The sequence below is a fragment of the Lissotriton vulgaris genome, chromosome 2_1 (genome assembly GCF_964263255.1).
Source record: "Lissotriton vulgaris chromosome 2_1, aLisVul1.2, whole genome shotgun sequence".
Classification (NCBI taxonomy): Eukaryota; Metazoa; Chordata; class Amphibia; order Caudata; family Salamandridae; genus Lissotriton; species Lissotriton vulgaris.
In genome coordinates this window covers 245725088-245741726 of record NC_141687.1, presented here as the reverse complement: position 1 = coordinate 245741726, position 16639 = coordinate 245725088, and positions in this window count along the sequence as shown.

Below are 16639 nucleotides of genomic sequence, written 5' to 3'. Positions count from 1 at the left end.
GTGACAGCGGACCGAACAAAAGGAGAAGGTAGGAAAATACAAAAAGAAAGAGAAACGCCAAGACTCTTTCTATGTTTCAGCTAGGCAGACCCTGTTCTTGTGGATGTATATATATCTTCTAACCTGCAGCGGAACAAGAGAAGAAACAAAGAAAAAACAGAATGTCAATACAGTTCCCAGTGTCCTCTCACCTGCGTTCTCCTCTGTACCCACTTATCACTGCCCAACACACCCCAAATCCCCTCCTTACTTGAATAACACAGAAGAATCCTCAGGAAAGAGACTTGTAGAGGAAAGTCCAAATGATAAACATAGACAAGCTCTCCTTTGCACAGCGTTTCGTTTACAGGGGGGAAAAAAGTCATAAATCTGACAGAAAAACCCCTTGGAAGGCTATTAACAGCAAAAACGCTGTACTTACATAGCGTTTAACCTACTTGTGGCCACAAACTAAAGCGCGTTCCTCGTAAAACGCTAGAAGCTAAATGCTTCGTGAAATCGTCCAAAGTTTCACATAAAGATGTGAAACGGGTACACAAGACCCGGAAATCGGCACCGCCGGGTGTAGCACAGTCCTCACACGAACAAAGCAAAAAGACGAACAATGTCCAAAAAATAACAAAGAAATATCCCAATCCTTTATGGTGCACTGGTGTTCAGAAGCCCAATATCCAACTCCGACTGTGAACAGCAAACGTGAAGGCGTACTAAGTGTCCCGACTCCAGGAAGCAGAACAAAGCCTCGTTCTGCTCAGCGAAGCTTCCCAGCGTTAATAGCTTCTGTAAACAGTGGAACACACCAAGAGGGAGAAACGCTAAACTCCCCAAAACACAACCTGGATCAAAGAAAACCAACCAGGCTAGTAACCAAGCCCCGAATACTGGCGCTGGCTTCTAGATAAGGAAGGAGAAAAAGAAAAGGGGCGGAGGCTACCTGAAAGGAGGAAACAGAAAGAGGACACCGGGAATACCATGCAAACAGAGGCACAGAAACAGAAAAAGTCGGCTGACAGCATCTAATTCCCAACACATACCCCATTGTCATTCTGTATGAGAGAATCGGGACAGACAGAATGACAATGGGGCTAATTAAAAGTCCGAGAGGAGCTGTGAAAGTCTCGGCACATGAAAGAACTGCGAGCTGGCCCCCAATAGTGATTGCTGTGAAACCCCTGAGGCTTCTCAAGTCATCGCAGCCACGCTTCTCAAGGGGGTCATCCCTGCAAACGCCAGAATTACGGACAAAAGGCGTCCGTAAAAAGTATTATAGCGGACAACGGACTAGACACTAAAATTATGGACCGTCCGTGAAATTTGCGGATGGTTGGTCACCCTAGTCACGCCACCACATGGCTGCGCAGAAAGCCTGAAAAAATAAAACAGTGATAAAATGATTTCAGTACCGTTTTATTTGTTACTCTTTGCCAGCCGATGGCGTGTGAGGCAGAGCGGGGCTAGTGCATCACTGCTGCCAACGATTTGCAGCAGTGAGGAGTGGCCACTTAAGTTTGAAGTGGACATTGGTATGCCAGCTACCTGGCTACAACTTCGACATGCGCAATTCAAACCTCTCTATCCCGGCTGTCTTGAACAGTCTGTGTCTTGCTTTTGTCTGTCAGATTCCTTCTGACAGTGGTGAGTTTTTGGATACCGAGGCAGTAGCCTCATTACTCCACATTCATTTCGAATTTTTCAGTCGCTGTTTAGGTTGCCTTATTAATGTGTGACCCTTTGTCGCAGTTGAGGTTGTATCACATGGTCAGCTCAGTGATGAGGTCTTGAACAGCTGGGCTGGAGTGCCATTTGGCGTGCAGAGCTAGCTCACTCCAGCCTATCAAGTCGCTTTAGCCTTTAGCGTCTTGATTGGATCAGAAAGTTGGCTGTAGGCTTCACGCTAGGAGGAGGTGCTGCAGATCATCGAAGTTGGGCTGCAGAACATCCAGTGGCAGTGTAAGGTAAGTGATTTTTTAAAATTTTACTTGTAAAATGGTTACTCTGTACCTCTATGATGTAATATGCCCCCAACCGTAATACGTGTAGTAACTCCAACTACTGCATATATCATTATTAAGAGTAGTGTGATAATCACATCTCCCTCCCTCCCATATCCCCACCCCCGCATCTCCCCCCACTAAATTTCGGTAGTTAAATTTACTGGAGGAAAATGCCTTGTTAAAAAGGAACATGCAGATTTTGGTGTGGTATGTCCCATTTTTCAGGCAATAATCGAAATTGGGTGTCTACATATCTCATCTTGTTCTGTTGTAATGTACTGGAAGCAATAAATATCACACCTTTCATGAGCCTACCATAACTGCTGTCCTAAGATTTCTTTCCCCTGCCCATTTTGTTCTGCTTCTCATACCAATGCCTTCTCCCCTAGAGTATCGGTTCAATTACAGTCAAGGTGCATATCTTACAATTCCCACCTAAAGTCCATCACAGTTTTCAAACCACTCTTGGGGGCATATTAACAAGAAACAGGGAAAATTCACGCTGAGGGCGCTTATCGTTAATTTTTTTAACGCCCGCTATCGCTGAATAATATCGCCTGGTTATCGTGTTATTTACAACGCTAACCGCTTAGGCGATAAAAAAATCCAGCGATAGCGGCATTTTGGGAGGTTATAGCTGGTAATGCAGCGATAAAACTACAAGGATAGGGATATCCTTGTTGATAGCCCATGGTGGACTTTGCCATGTAATCCACCTCCCATTGGATTACATAGATAAGTCTGAAAATTAGCAGACGTAAAAAAGCAGCGTTAACCATAGTTAACTCTGCTTTTTTTGTCTCTAACAGGGTTAACATGAAGCTTGATAATAGGAGAAATGTTGCTTAGCGACATTTCTCCTATTATTTTGCTCTGAAACGCCCACTGTGCATCTCATTAGAGATGCAAAGGGAAGCGTAGTGAAAAAGGGTGCTAACCTGAGATTTTGCATGTTAGCACCCTGTTGTTGATAGGCCGATATTTTTATCTTCGCTTCTTTGGCTTTTAAAGCCAAAAAAGCGGAGATAAAGCCCTTGTTAATATATCCCCTACAGAGAAATCACAATAATTTTTTGTTAAATTTTATTCATATCATATTTGGGTTAAACTATCTTTCAATCGACCTTGATTGGTCACCTTTCATTTTTAATATATAATCAAAATACAAAAATTAAGCCTGAGGTAAGTATGACTTTATTTTGCAGAACTTAATGCTAAATTGAAATTGCAGTTACGTGTTTCACATGCAGTAAATGTTTATCTGATGTTCCCAGCCATTTTCTGCTCTTATTTATGTAACATTTGAGTATAGCGTTTACATTTAGATGTAAATTCCCAAATTTTTGTAGTGCTTTGCAGCTGGTAGAGTTAAATCCATCCAGGGTCATGTGATGAAAGGATATAAATACAGCATACAAAATACATTGTATGTACATTCATTGGAGCTGATGTACACATTTCCTTGTACTTTGCTCAATGTTTTCTAGATCAATCAAACAGCATTTGTAAAGCATAACACTGTCACTCCTTAGGGGTATCAAATAGGTAGAGGCTGAGGGGACGAGCACAGGCTCAAGGAAAGAGCAAAGTTAATCGGGGAACCACCAATCAAAGGAAGGCCGAGCTGGGACTTGGAAAGGGGAAGATCAGCAAAACGAGGGTATGCACAACAGGAAACAGGAAAGCCAGGAACGGAGTAAAGATCAGAGCCAAGAGGGAAAAATGTCCAGAATGTAGATATAAAAGGGTCAGAATAACTGTAGGATCCATGAACCAAGCTAGTAAACAGAGAACCTCCACAAGGGCATGACCAAGGATAGGTCCGATGACAAAGGTGTTGTGTCGCGGCGGGGTGCATAAACGGGGGCCCACAGGGTTTGCTACGCTCAGGGGGAACCTGGGGATCTATAGGCCTGACACGTGGCCCTTAAGCATAATTAAGCACACGGACACTGGGGTGCTGTTTGTGGCTCTGCACGTCGTTGCCAACTGGCGTACGTACGTGCTGGGGCCCCTTTTATTATATCAGTGACGTGGTGCCACGTTGTACGCCTGTTGCGCCACAGGCGTAAATAAGCTAGAACACAACATTCCTTTCCAACCACAAAAAAAACAAAAAAGAACAGGATATACAAAGATATATAGAGAAATACTGCAGGTAGTCAATCTCAGTCTCTTGGATTCACTATACAGTCTCTGATTCATAATTCAAGTAAGCATGCAGTGGAACAGTCTTACGTGAAATGATCTCGGAGACGACAGGACGGCTCCGGATTTCTTCTTAGTCGATATTGAGAGGTCCCTCTGCTCGGAGTGACACCAGCCCCAGCCGGGAATGGTGGATCGCTGCTAAGGACTCCAGGGTCTTCTCCGCTCCGCTCCACGTTGACGCCCTCCAATCTTTCTAGAGAAGGACCGTCACCGTTTGTCGAATCCGGAGATTCCTCTTCCTGGGAGCGGTCTCTAGATGCCGGGGACCTGACGGTTACCGGGCTCGCTGGTGCCCCGACCTCGGGCAACTCAAGCGGGCAGACGGCCGCTGTCTCAGGATGAAATAGTGGGACACGTTGCGAGTCACAATCTCTCGGCCTCGGGCCGCAATGACACGAGTTCCTTTCACGTTGACCACTTTCCAGGGCTTCATCTCATACGTCAACCTGAATTTTCCGCTGGTGACCCGATTCTTCAGTAGTACGAGGTCTCCCGGGTGATCTGTGATGTTCTGGCTCTCCCAGCTTGCTGGCTTGAGCATAGGCTTCCCGCCGTCGGGCTTCGATCAGGCCTTCGTTGGATGACTCTGGTTTCCAGTGGGGGTGATGGGGAATAGAATCTGCATCCAATCGTCCCATGAGAACATGTCCCGGAGCAACCCCAGTGGTCATGTGAGGGGTCTGTCGATAGTTCCTGAGAAATGTAAAAATCGCCAGTTCTAATGACTGTCCTTTATCGTGAGCTATCCTAATCACCTTGTTTAGGGTTTGCATGAACCGCTCCACTTCGCCATTAGCCTGTGGCCATCGGGGGGTATTCTGCGATGCCAGATCCCTAAGACGCTGAGATAACTGGCGAGTTCTTGTCCCTGAAAGGGAGGGCCATTGTCTGTTCGTAATTCTCTCATCAACCCGTGTGTTGCCAGGATCTTCTCGAGTTTGGGAATGACTTCCGTGGCGCTGGTGGTAGATATTATTTCCACTTCTGGGTACTTGGAGTGGTCGTCCATGACTACCATGGTGTGCCGCCCATCAGGGAGACTACCAAAGTCCAGGCTGACGCACTCCCAGGGATGCTGTGGCCGAGGCTCAACCATGACGGGTGCCTCTTGCGGTACATCCCCAGTGACCTGACAGGCTGCACACGATCTCACTGTGGCTTCCACAAGATCGTCCATGAGGGGAAACCATACTTTGGTTCTCAATCTGGATTTTGTTTTGACCATTCCTTGGTGGCCGACATGGGCCAGTTGCACTGCTTGGGCCGTTAAGACCGACGGTATCACTAGCATGTGACCTCGCAGCAGACATCCAGTGTCATCTTCATTGAGCTCTTCTCTCACGTGATGAAGGCTCTCCATGATGCGTTGGGTCTCAGGTGTTAATATCCTCCATTCTTCCTTGGCCCGGTGCCAATTTCCACTCTGTAGTGCCGTTCTGGCTCTTCGTAGGCAATCATCCTTCTGGGTGACTTCAGCAATGCTCTCCACAGACATGGGCATCGGGCATGATCGGGCAGTGACACATCTCACGTATGCTTCGGTCTCTGCCGCGTCCTCCATTTACTCCCGAGTGGTGGCTTGCGAGTGTCGTGATAGATAATCTGCGGGATTCCTGGACCCGGGCTGGTACTCTACTCGGCAGTTATAGTCTTGGAGCTGGAGCATCCACTTCTCAATGCGAGGTGGAGGCTTCGTGGAGGTCCCTGAGAAGAAGGCAACCAGTGGCTTATGATCGGTAGCCACCACAAACGGTTTTCCGTAGACATACAGGTGGAAGTGCCGGCACCCCCAGTGGATGGCTAGCGTCTCTTTCTTGATTTGAGAGTATCTTTGTTCAGTTTCTGTAAGAGAACGGCTAGTGAACGCCACCGGAGTCCAGTCTTCATCTGCTCTCTGCCTTTGCATTAAAACGGCCCCTAGTCCCACCGGACCGGCGTCTACCGCCACGAGCGTCAATTTCCGGGAATCGAAGAAGGCTAATGTGGTGGCATCTGATAGAGCTCATTTGATTTCTTGGAACGCTTTTGCCTGCTCAGGACCCCATCTCCAAGGCGTGGTGTCTTTTGTGAGCTCTCTCAGCGATAGTGTCAAGTTGGCAAGGTCACGGATGAATCTCCCACAGTAGTTCACCATCCCCAGAAAGCTCTGGACTTCTGTGACGGTGGTGTGAGGAGCGGCATCTTTGATGTCTTTTACCTTGTCCGGATCCGGATTGACCCCCTCGGCTGAGAAGGTGTACTCAAAAAACTGCAACTTTCATTTCAAGAATTCGCACTTTTTGCGATGTAGGGTGAGGCCTGCTTCCCTTAGTCTTCGAAAACTTGCGCTAGCCGGTTGTTGTGTTCCTGGATGGTTCAGGCATGTACCATAATGTCATCGCTGACATTGATTACACCAGGTATATCCGTAATGAGTTCTTGTATGACATTTTGGAATACTTCTGCCGCACTGGACACGCCAAAACTGAGACGGGTGTACCTCCGGAGACCTACGTGCGTTGAGAAGGTCGTGATGTTGGGTGACTCTTCATCAAGCACTAACTGGTGATACCCGGACCTTAGGTCGAGTTTGGAGAACCAGCTAGCTCCTGCCACTTCCCCTATGAGATCGTCGATTGTAGGCGTGATATGGCGCTCCCTTTTGATGCCAGCGTTGGGGAGTCGCATGTCCCCACAAATCCTGATGGCTCCTGGTTGCTTTGGTTTTCGTGTGACTGACCATTATTGGCGAGACCCAGGGAGTGGGCCCGTTACCTTTTCTATTATTCTGGCCGATTCCAGCTTCTTGAGCTCCTCTCTACGAGTGGCCTGAGATGGAATGCGAACGGCGATGCCTCAATGCTACCGGCTGAACGGTGTAGTCGATGTGGAGGTGCACCTTGTTCCCCGTAAACTTCCAATGCCCTTGGATATATCGGAGAATTCTGTTATGAGTTGTTGAATTGACTCCTGGTGTACCCCAAAAGCAAACGTGACAACTCCCAGATCCTCGGCTGCCCGGCACCCGAGCACCATGCCCTGCCCCTCTTCTGACACGAAGATGTTGGCCGTGCAAGATGGTCGTCTTGAACTTCCCTCGAATCTTGCGCGGGTGTCCTGCCCGTATGCAAATACAGTAATATGTGACGGACTCAGTGTTGGGGCCGTGTCCAACATTTGATGGAGAGTGGCAGCCATGAGGTTAATGGTCGCTCTGGTGTCTACTACAGCCATGAGCTCCTGTTCACCCACTCTGATGCCACACTGAGGTAGTCGCCTGGTTCGGCGGGTCGCGGTGCCAATCATGTGCACCTTGTGCATGGTCTTTTCTCCTCCTCGTCATCGTCCATGTCGCTCGGACTGGGATCACCTTCCGGTACAGCGTTCACCACCTGCCGAGGTTTGCGGTATTGCTTGGACCGACAGACCTTCTCAAAATGATTGAAGCGACCAAACCCGGAGCACCGCTTCCCTTTGGCCGGGCAATCCGCTGCCTGATGGGGTTGTCCCCGCAGTATCCGCAGGTCTTCCCTGACATCCCCGCAGCGGCTCCTGGGCTTTTCTTGTTCCACTTCATTGGGGACTTCACTGTCATCTTGTTGACCGGTTCTGCCTTCACCGGTGCTTGGAGTGCGGCCTCCATATGGGCCGCTCGGGCCTTTGACAACTCTTTGGTTCGACCCAAGGTTAGGATATCCGCCAGGGCTTCCCAGACTCTTCCAGAATGCGTTCTCTGAGTTTGGCAGATGCACATCCTTATGGCCATGCTTGTGGTGTTAATGCGCCGTGCAGTGGACGGAGGCAACACGTTGTAATAGCTACTCACTCCTTGGCTCCAGAAACCGATCTGGGTGTTGGATTTTGCCACTGCTTGTTGACTATTGTAGGCTGCTGGGCCTCAGTGTACTTGACACGCTGTTCCTGTGTGTGTGGGTAGCCTCCTTGTGTGTGTACCACCGTGATGTGCTACGGTGTGAAGCTCCCCTGGGGTCCTTCCTGTGATGCTGGGCTTTCCCCCACCACGTGGGGCTCCATTCCACCTCTTCTGAGGCGCTGAGCTTTCTCCCTGAGATGTCGAGGCCTGGGAGCAGTGCACGTGGCTCAGGGCCCTTGTTCACGGGCTGTGCGGAGTCAAGGGGGCATGGCAGGGCCTAGTAGCAGCGTAAACTCTCCCTCGCGGCTTCACCCGGCAGCGCGCTGCATGCATCGACTGCCTGCCGGTATGCGGCGCTGCCCGGGACTTTCAATGCGGGACTTGTGAGCGGCTGGCAGAGGCACCGACGACTCTTCACTCGGGGACCCGCCCGTGTGACAAGGTGCGGCGAGGAAGCGGTCCCGTGAAGCGTGCGCATATGCAGGGTACAGCGGCTCACCTGTCGAGAGCGCAGCCGCCGGAGCACCCCGGTCTGGTTCCTTGTCGCATTGCCGCACTGCAGGCGGATCTGTAGGGCACGAGCTCTGCGAGCCGATGACAGAGCTCGCGGCCGCCCAGCAGAATAGGGGCAACACACACAGCGAGGCTACGCCCACCCTCGTCGCCAGCTGTTGTGTCATGGAGGGTGCATAAACAGGGGCCCACAGGGTTTGCTACGCTCAGGGGGAACCTGGGGATCTATAGGCCTGACACGTGGTCCTTAAGCATAATTAAGCACACGGACACTGGGGTGCTGTTTGTGGCTCTGCACGTCGTTGCCAACTGGCGTACGTACGTGCTGGGGCCCCTTTTATTAAATCAGTCACGTGGTGCCACGTTGCACGCCTGTTGCGCCACAGGCATAAATAAGCTACAACACAACAAAAGGGAACAAAATGGACTGTAATCCATCAGGGAAGTGATACAGAAACCTGGACTGGCAGTAAGTACGCCAAGTGGAGATGCTTATATTTTCAAAGAAGGCTTGTTCTCCAGGGGCCCAAGTGAGGGATATCTAGTTGCAGGGTAATGGAATCCTGGCATAAATGCATTCTTTATCGTAGGGTGGAGATTAAGGTAAAAAAGAATTGTTTTTTTGCCTTCATAAGGAGATTTGAGAAAAGTGAGCAGAGGGTGTAGTTGTTTTTTTCATTTTGCTCCCTATGCTATGACAAAGAACATTTCCTAAATTTAATTATGATGCTGACAAGGGAGGTATTCAAAACAGTTTACTAAAGCTACAATATCCTTTGGGATGAAGTTTAATATAGAGGGCATTGGAATCTACACATTTCCATTACACCCTCTGCTCCATGATGCCCAGTGTACTAAATCTCCATTACTTTTCTCTGTGATTTTCCTCTTTTACCTATGATACGCCTAGATGCTATCAGCACCCCTTTGCTTTTCATGCATAGGGACTTCATCCAACATGGCGATTTTTTTGTGAGATTTTGACTACAACCCTGAATTGCTTCCAGCAATGCACTATAGAGATCATCCATTGTGTGTCCCTTCAAATTTGTCTTTTCAAGGGACCGTAGAAATCAACTCCTTTAACTTTAGTGTAAACGTAAGCATACCCCTTGTTCTGTAGTCTATATGTTTACAGTGGAGAGACTTCTTAGACTTTTGCACTTACATTTTTCACTTATTATCACTTATTTTACTAAACAGCCACATATATCTGCAGTACTATGACAACACATCCACTGGTATTGAGTTAGTGATTAGGTGACACAGTAAGCCACGTGCATGTTACATAGAGGGCATATTGGACACATTTGGCACCATTTTATACTTGCAATTCTACACTTTTTTGATCCTATACTTGACTCTTTTACAGTTTCCATGATCGCTCTGATTGTGCTTCCTGAGAACTCATTGGTTTGTATTTCATTTACAATCAGTGACCCGGGAAGCTATTCTACATGCCTCACTATGGGGCCTATTACGATGGCGGGCAAATCGCCCCTGCCGGGCCAGAGGTAGCCACCTCTGGCCCAGAGAGCGATCCATCCGCCATCCATACCTGAAAGACCCACCGCTATATTAGTATGGCTAGGGGTCCGCTGCTTTTCCGCCGGTCGACTAGTCGACCGGCGAAATAGGGGCATGATATGGTGGCGGTGTCTATAGGACACCGCCATCCATATGCAGGAGGAGAGCAGCCTTTCCATGGGGGCATTGCCGCCATGGAAAAGCATACGTTTTTCGCTGTTGGGTGACCCTTGCAGCCCCCAGGATGTTGGGGGAGTGGAGGGTGCCCATGGGGGGTACCTATGGTACCCCCCCTGCATTTGCATGCACAAGGTGGCAGGTACCGCGTGGTGCCTGTCACGTTGTGCATGCAAATGCACAACATCCATTTTTTACATTGCAGCGGGAGGTGCTGTAAGCACCACCGGCTGCAATGTAAAAAATGCGGGATGCGTCCGCCAGTGTGGCGGGCGCATCCTAATTTGAATGGTGGGACCGCCGCACCTATGGCGAGCAGTCCATTTTGCCGTTGCGGTGGTTCGGCGGACTTTGTCCTCCCGCCATCGTAATAGACTCCTATGAGTGCTTTATTATTATTAATATTATTATTAATTAACATTTGATAGAGCGCATGGCAACTCTTAGGCATCCCAGCGCTTATGACAGCTGGGAGTTGAGTACAGTTCACGCTCATGTCTGGAACAGCCACGTTTTTAGATTTTTGTAAACGTTAGGTGGTGGGCCATTGACCGGAGATGGATGGGAAGCATATTGCAGCGTCGTAGGCAAACATTCAGCCTCCAGCACGTGGTCTCGTGATTTTCGGCACTGTCGCCAGGAAAAAATTCTCTGAACGCAGACTTCTTGAGGGGCGATGGAAAGCTATCAATCAATCAATCAATCAGTGACACTTATATAGCGCGCTAACTACCCGTAGGGTCTCAAGGCGCAGGGGGGGGGGGGGACGGGGGGGGTGCCGCTACTGCTCGAACAGCCAGGTCTTCAGCTTCTTCCTGAAGGCGAGGTGGTCTTGGGTCAGGTGCAGGTCGGTCGGGAGGGAGTTCCAGGTCTTGGCGGCCAGGTAGGAGAAGGACCTTCCTCCCGTAGTCGCTCTTCGGATGCGAGGGACGGCGGCGAGGGCGTGGTTGGCTGATCGGAGGTGGCAATTGGGAGCGTAGAAGTTGATTCGGCTGTTGAGGTAGCTCGGACCCTGGTCGTGTAGGGCTTTGTGTGCGTGGGTGAGGAGGCGGAAGGTGATTCTTTTGTTGACGGGGAGCCAGTGGAGGTCTCTCAGATGTCCGGTGATGTGGCTGGTTCGTGGGATGTCGAGGATGAGTCTGGCTGAGGCGTTCTGGATCCGCTGGAGTCTCTTCTGGAGCTTGGCGGTGGTACCGGCGTAGAGGGCGTTGCCGTAGTCCAGTCGGCTGGTGACGAGGGCCTGGGTGACGGTCTTCCTGGTCTCGGAGGGGATCCACCAGAAGATCTTTCGTAGCATGCGTAGGATGTTGAAGCACGCCGAGGAGACGTTGTTGACTTGCCTGGTCATGGAGAGGGAGGAGTCCAGGATGAAGCCCAGGTTGCGTGCATGGTCTGTCGGTTTGGGTGCGGTGCCCAGGGCGGGAGGCCACCAGGAGTCGTCCCAGGCGGAGGGTGAAGAGCCCAGGATGAGGACCTCCGTCTTGTCAGAGTTCAGTTTCAGGCGGCTGGTCGTCATCCACTCGGCTACCTCTTTCATCCCTTCGTGCAGGTTGGCTCTGGCGGAGGCGGGGTCGTTGGTCAGGGAGAGGATCAGCTGGGTGTCGTCGGCGTAGGAGATTATGCTGAGGTTGTGTTTGCGTACGATGGCCGCGAGGGGGCTCATGTAGACGTTGAAGAGGGTGGGGCTCAGAGATGACCCTTGAGGGACGCCGCAGATGACTTCGGAGGCCTCTGACTTGTACGGTGGTAGGCGGACTCTCTGTGTTCTTCCGTCGAGGAAGGAGATGATCCATTCCTGTGCCTTGTCCTGGATTCCGACGTTGCTGAGGCGCTGTACTAGGGTGCGGTGGCAGACAGTGTCGAATGCCGCGGAGAGGTCTAGGAGGATGAGGGCCGCTGTTTCTCCATTGTCCATCAGGGCTCGGATGTCATCGGTGGCGGCGATGAGGGCGGTCTCGGTGCTGTGATTGGCTCGGAAGCCTGACTGTGAGGGGTCGAGGGATCCGTTCGTCTCGAGGAAGGCGGCCATCTGCTTGTTGACGGTCTTCTCGATGACTTTGGCTGGAAACGGGAGGAGCGAGATGGGGCGGTAGTTCTTGAGTTCAGTGGGGTCCGCTGTTGGTTTCTTGAGGAGAGCGCTGAGTTCGGCGTGTTTCCAGCTCTCAGGGAAGGTGGCGGTGTCGAAGGAGGTGTTGATGATGTCCCGCAGGTGGGGTGCGATGACAGCGTCGGCCTTGTTGAAGACGTGGTGAGGGCAGGGGTCGGTCGGTGATCCGGAGTGGATGGAGTTCATTGTGCGTATGGTGTCTTCGGTGCTGATCGGGGTCCAGGCGTGGAGGGTGGTGGTGGGGGGTGGTTGTTCGGTCATGGTGTGCGTTGGTTGGTTGTTGAAGCTGTTGTGTATGTCCGCGATCTTGTTGTGGAAGTATGAAGCGAGGGAGTTGTAGAGGTCTTGCGATGGGGTGATGTCGTTGTTTCCTGCGCTGGGGTTGGAGAGCTCTTTCACGATGTTGAAGAGCTCCTTGCAGTTGTGTGCGTTGTTGTCCAACCGGTCCTTGAATGCTGTTTTCTTGGCGGCGCGGATCAGCTGGTGGTGCTTCCGGGTGGCAAGCTTGAGGGAGGTCCTGTTGTCTGGTGTAGGTTCCCTTCTCCAGACTTTCTCGAGGGCTCGGCAGTTCTTCTTGGAGCTCTTGAGTTCGTCGGTGAACCACGGGGCTTTCTTGCTGCCGGGTCTGCTGGGCGGGGTCCTCAGCGGGGCGAGCTCGTCCGCGCAGTTGCTGATCCACTTCGTGAGGTTGTCGGCGGCCTGGCTGGGGTTCGCTGAGCTGGCAGGAGGGTGCTGGCTCAGGGAGGTGGCGAGCTGGTCTGCTGTGATCTTGTTCCAGCTTCTGCGGGCGGCCTGTTGCTGGTGGCGGTGGGTCGTCGTTCTCTTGAAGGTGAAGTGGACGCAGCTGTGGTCCGTCCATTGAAGCTCTGTGGCGTGGCTGAAGTCGATGTCTGGGCTGGAGGAGAAGACTGCGTCCAGTGTGTGTCCGGCGAGGTGGGTGGGGGTGGACACCAGTTGCTTGAGTCCAAGATTGGCGAGGTTGTCGAGCAGAGTGCTGGTGTTGCGGTCGTTGTTGTTCTCCAGCTATAAGTAAGAGGTTGAGTTTAGGGCCCCTACCCCAGAGTGTTTTGTGTGCTATACATAATGACTTAAGCATCATGTGTTCCTTCATTGGGCCGAGTGTGCTTTAGGGATGTTGCGCAGCAGCCTGGCTGCGCAATTCTGGATCACTTGTAGTCTCCTAATTGTGGACTTTGGAGTCCCCAAGTAGAGGAAATTTCCATAATCCAGTGGGGATAACACCAGTGCCTGGACCATGATCCTGCGTGCTGATTCAGAAAGGAATGGAAGATTTTTTTGCATCTGCCTAATGATGGCATAACATGACGCTGCTAATTGTACAGCTTGATGGTAAAACTTAAGCAACCTGTCCAGCCAGTCAAGCAAACTCTTAATCTTTTCTTAGCGCTTTGACACCAGTCCCAGACAGTTAGGCCAACTCAGGCCTGCTGTGGCGCTATAGCAGTTACCCAGGATCATTAGCTCTATTTTGTCTCCATTAAACTTGAAACACGTTTCCTAAGTAGGATTCTAGATTAGCGGGCACCTTCTTTGGGTGGCTTAATGTCACTAATTATGTGTCATCTGCATAAGTTATAATATGGATTCCATATGGCAGGACTAACTCTTCAAGGGGCCCCAAATATATATTAAATAGGGTAGGAATCAGTGAGGAGCCTTGTAGCACTCCCCATGTAAGTGATACTCTTCTTGAGGTATGGTTGCCCTCAAATACCTGGTATGACCTGTCTTTCAGAAAGGTGAGAACTTTTCCTGAAACTCCGATCATTCTTCATCTATCAACGAGAATGTTGTAGTTCACCATGTCGAAAGCGGAGCTCAGGTCAAGCAAGATGATTGCCACCATGCCTCCCTGGTCTAAGATTTTTCGTGATTCCTCCACTACTGCTACTGCATTCCGTCCATTAAGGTTTGTGAGCCACTATTCCTTTTCTTAATACTTTTAGCATTAGAATATTTTCATAGGATATATACTGACAGGTGCTATTCCTATGTCATCATGAGACCTTGAGACACTTGTCATTACAGGTTAGAAAGGTCAGCATCTTCTCCAAGAGTAGTACTGTCTAGAGCTTTTAAGAAATCCCCACCTGAAACCCAGACTTGAAATTAATTGGCCCTCGCAGTATCACTTTCACTGTATATAACTTTATTCACTCAGTGTGTCAATCTGCACTTTTTTGTAGGCACCTGGACATAGGAGATGTTATACCTATGTTTGGAATAATACATATACTTGTTGAGATTATTCTCTCAATCATGTATTCTGGTGCCTTTCTCAGATTGGTAGATAGACATCAGATAATTTTGATATTTTTTATATTTTATTTAATTGAACTTATATAATGATAATAATAGGACAGCTAAAGGATATCAGCAAAAGTATATGCATATAAAATAACAAATGCTTAAAGGTTCAAATGCAATAATTCATTAATATATACTCGATAATGAATACTTAGAATAAACAAATTATTCAACTTGTATAAGGCTACTTATGTAACATTTAAATCATAGTTTATTTGGTTGGATTATTACATGGCAATATAATTATCAATTGTTTTCCATATTAATGGTTGTTTACTATTCTTGTTGAAAGAAACATTAATTCTATTTCTCATGAATAAAATCCATCCCAATCAAAAATCAGTAGCTAAACTATTAGCATTTTTCTAGTTCACAGTATTAGATGTAATAGCTGAAGAAATCAAAACGTCAAATAATTTCCTATCTACATATAGCAAACGAGATGCAATAACAAAAGATTTGCCTAAAATAATTTTATGAGAAAGAGGTATATTTAAGCCCTATGGGCCCGATTCACGAAGGTAAACTGAGATAAAAGTCTAACTTTACCACTTTCGGTTTCACAAAGGGCATTTCAGAGTAGTAAAGTTTGACTTTTGTCTTGTTTTGAAAACTTTTTTTTTTATTGATTTGTCAAATAAACAACACAAAAGCAAAAGGAGCTTGTATAGCAGACACAGCTTATATGCATTATGTTACATTACTTATTTCATTTGGGTTTGACACACTGTTTTAAAATCAATCTCTTGGTCCATCACACATACGGTGTATATATTACAATCGGCATCACAGTTTGTCATTGCTTAGATCAAGTGCCCCATCTCTCTGTGTATGCTTTATATATAGATCGAGTAGACACACAGTAATGAATTGTTGAGTAGGTAGGCTGCAGGGATAAAGAGTCTAAGGCAGAGTGTTAATATATTAGTGGCTCATAACAGGGGGGTAAAAGTTGAAGTAAAACATCTAACATAGACCTTACGGCTATCTCAGGTATCTCTCATGGGAAAATGGTCAAGGTGTAGTGGGTGTAGTGTAGGTTGGCTGCTGGATGATCCTGCGGATGCGCGAGAAGGTAACAAGTGAGGGGTCCCCATATGTCTCTGGGCCGTGATGTGCAGGGGAGCAACTCTGCATAGTGCGATAATTGCTCCTGGCAGTATATTAAGTTGCTGAGCCAGTCCTTGAATTTAGGTGCCCTTCCCATGCCCCAGTGGCATGCTACGTGCCGCTTAGCCATTAAAAGTCCTAATGCGACATATCTGCTTTGTGGTTTAGGGATGTGTTGGGTGTAACCCAGCAAAGCTAAAAGTGAAGATTTCTCAATAGTTAGGGCCGTCATTTGTTCTAAGGCTTCTAGGACCTGTTCCCAATAATCGTTCACCCCGGGGCAATCCCAGGCCAGATGTAAGCAATCAGCACTGGGAGTTCAGCATCTATCGCAGAAATCTGACTCCCTTAACTTGTATTTGTGCATGATATTTGCTCCGTTTGCAAGCAACAATACATCTATTGGGCATCCGATAACACGTGACCAAGTTCTGAGTCCCAGTGTGCACATGATGGGGAGGGGGATGTCTCTCGCTGAGTATGTATGGTGTGATAGATCATGGAAACCAGACACCTTGGGGAGGTAGTGCTTAACATCAAGTGTAAAGGGCTGAGGCAGGGGGTTCCTGAAGGAACTCCGGGGTAATAGATCAGATGGCCTGGTGAAGTCTCACATACAGGAAAATGTCCAAGGGTGAAGGTTGTAGCTCGCGAAAGATTTGGTCAGATGTGCGAAACATTCCGTCATGGTAGAGATCTCTCCAAGTGACGATGCTAGTACGTTCCCTAAACCGCCGGAACGTTGTCTCCTGGAGGAGTTGCATGTTGTGAATGTATGCAAGTGGGAATGATGGAGAATATAGCATGGGACAGTGTAGA